The 3,329-nt window shown below is 40.0% G+C and overlaps 1 pseudogene; it reads right to left on the reverse strand.

Moving 5' to 3' along the window:
* Positions 1-794: 794 nt before the first annotated feature.
* LOC131517945 (olfactory receptor 11G2-like) lies at positions 795-2,966 on the reverse strand (annotated as a pseudogene).
* Between the last annotated feature and the right edge of the window lie 363 nt (positions 2,967-3,329).

Below are 3,329 nucleotides of genomic sequence, written 5' to 3' on the forward strand. Positions count from 1 at the left end.
TTAGGAGTGGACTTTCCTGAAAAAAATATATATCCATTAGACCTACCTCCTAAAATGAAAGCACTGGCAAAATGTGGGAGTCAAGCAAGTCATTATAATCTTACTGACGATGCTTGTTGGTGCCCAAAACTATACTTAGAATTATGGAATATGTAAAAGTAGTGCTTTAAAACTGTTCCTGAGGGGCACCTAGGTGGCTCAGTTGGTTGAGCATCTGACTTCAGCTCAGGTCATGATCTCATGGTTCATGAGATCAAGCCCCACATTGGGCTCAGTGCTGTCAGTGCAGAGCCTGCTTCAGATCCTCTGTCACTCTCTCTCTCTCTTCCCCTCCCACACTTGTGCTCTCCCAAAAATTAATGAAACCTTTTTTTTTAAGAAAGTTTAAAATTGTCCCCAATATTGAGGGTTTTTTTTAAAAAAAACTGGTTAATTATGTGTGTGATTGCAATACATTCAACATTCGTTATTCTCTGAAAAGAACAACTGGCTCTGATGAAAGCAGAATTTGAAAATGTTGAAAGACATCAAGTAGTATTTAATTAAAACCAAAAGAAACTAAAAAACTCAATTATAGAGGAATACATGAAAATCTTACCAAGTTGTATTTCAAACTAACTGTATCTAAGGTAACTGCAACATAAGAATAATAACTTCCTAAGACTTAAATCATGAGTCTAGTGAATTTTTAAAAATCATCCTCCCAATATATGAAAATAAAATAAAATGAAGGGAAAAAACCATAATCTCATTTTTGTTACCTTCCATCCTCCTAGACTTGCCGTATACTAAATTCAACTTTTGAATCCTTTAGAGATTTCCCATAATAACACATTCAGAATTTTCTTGAGTGCCTCTTTCATATCTTTGTTCCAGAAGTTGTAAATCAAGGGATTAAAGAGTGGGGTTGCGAAAGCATAGAACAAGGTCACAAATTTCTGCATCCCAGGATAGTCCCCAGAACCTGGGCTAATGTACATCACCATGACTGAACCATAGAACAGACACACCACAGCAAGGTGGGAGGCACAAGTAAAGAAAGCCTTATGCCTTCCTGAGCCTGGGGGCACCTATAACACCACACTCAAGACACAGAAGTGCCATGTACAGGAAAGTGAGAAAGATGATGAGAGAGCTATTGATACCACAGATTTGAGTAATTTCACATACTAGAGCACAGGACAATGCCAGCAAAAGTGCAAGATCACAGAGAAAATGGTCAGTGGTGTTTGGACCGCAGAAAGGCACCTGAGATATTAGAGTCAAAGGAGTCAGTAACCAGAGAAAGCCCCTACCCAGCAGAAGACCACTAACTGAGTGCATAGGTGGTGGGTCATTATGGTAGGATAGCGGAAAGGTCTACAAATGGCAAGTAATCAATCAAAAGACATCACTGACAGAAATAAGCCCTCAGCGGCACACATCGAAAAGAGGTAGAACTGGAGCAGGCAGCCAGCATAGGAGATACTCTTAGTCTGGGAGATGATGTTGGCCAACATTTTGGGCACATCAGAACTGACATAGCAGATCTCCAGGAAGGAGAAGCTGGCCAGGAGGATGTACATGGGTGTGTGGAGTTTCCGGCTTGACCACACGGCACAGATGATGGATGTGTTCCCCATGAGAGTCAGAAGGTAGATGAGGGAGAAGATGACAAAGAGGAGGATCTGGATCTCCCTGCGGCATGGGAAGCCCAGGAGGATGAACTCACTCACAGACCCAGAGATGTTAGTAGTCTCCACAGTCCTTATTAGTGTGACCTGTGGAAGTGACAGAAGACTGTAAGAACCAAAGAAATATTAACACTATTTTTCTTCTTTCTTTGTCCTGGTGAAGAGATACATGCTTGTTTTCCTCAATTCAGGCTTGTGATATTACTAACTTCCCTTTGGAAGGGTGAGTTCTTTCCTTTTCATCTCCTTCCCTCTCTCATTTATTCAATAAACATGTATTATGTACATATTATTGCCAGGCACTGTTCTGGGAGATAGCAAAAAAGTGATGAATAAAAATGCAGAGTCCCTGCTCTTTTGTAACTTATGTCAAATATATTTTGTTCAAAGCAACTTCAAACAATACATTCATGGCTCCAGAATTTCTACATAAAAGGAGTTTAGGAGCTTAAATCTGATTGGAAGAGATCTGAAGAGATTGACCTTGGAATCACATTTGCATAGAAAGGAAATTGTTTTTACTTAGACTATGTTTATTTGTGGGAAATTCATAGGGACCCCCATACATCCCTCCACCTATATCATGGTGCTGCCACTGACACTGTAACAGCATATGACAAATCAGAACAAAATATTTTCTCATCACGAGACATGATTATACTCAGTTGGAAAAAATAAGGAAAGGCTTTAGCAAAAGGTCAGTGACGGAGGCAGAACATTAATAGCATATACTAATGATAATGTGAAAAGATTTGGCTATAAGACGTTGTGTTTAGAGAAAAGCCCAAAAGAGTGAAAATTAGAGTACTTGTTAAGGAACAGTGGGATACAATTTTCACAGATTGGGCCACTTGGCAGAGGACTCACTCACTGCCAGTCTAATTCAGGCTTCATTTGCTAGTCAATGGAAAACAATTGGAGCTAGACTAGTACAAGAACACAAGGATCAAAGGTTTATGGAAGCTACATTTGCAAGACAATTAGAGGGTAATGAATTTGCAGTAAGTAAACTATTAGAAAGCAGTTTCAGTAGCCCAAAGAAAAAGCCTGAAGAGCCTGACTTAGGGTAATGTATAAGCAAAAAGATACCAGGAATGGATTCAAGAGACATGCAATGGTAGACACCTAACCTCCTAGGCTTTAAAATCAGTACAGGTAATGAAATGTTCCTCAGGAACTGAGAAGACACAGAAAAGAGACCTCACGTTCCATTTGCCACAGTAATACTCTTTAGATCTCTTCTGATTGTTCTCTCACCTGGGATGCCTCACAGGCGAGAGCCACTCTGAACATCCTGGCTCCTTCTGTTCCCACACGTCAACATGCTGAAGACAAGTGTTCCTTTCCTTGCCTTTCCTCGCCTTTGGTTCTCTCTCTGAGCCCACTTCATTCCCCAGTCCCCTGTTTTCTTTTGACTCCTTTGAATCTGAGTATTATACCACATTAAATAAATTAGCTTCCACTTACAAAGTTTTCCTCTCCTACAAGCCACACATAATGGGTGTTGATCTGCTATGTTGTCACTCATGTGAAAGAGAACAGTAAACAAGAGAGGCATCTAAATTGTTGCCACTGTTTTAAAGAAAAATTGATCCCTTTTCCTGTTGGCTAAGAATACAGTCCTTTTCAACAGATGAATAGAGGGGAAAGAAAAAA

This window comes from Neofelis nebulosa, chromosome 7, assembly GCF_028018385.1.
Source record: "Neofelis nebulosa isolate mNeoNeb1 chromosome 7, mNeoNeb1.pri, whole genome shotgun sequence".
NCBI classification, from domain to species: Eukaryota; Metazoa; Chordata; class Mammalia; order Carnivora; family Felidae; genus Neofelis; species Neofelis nebulosa.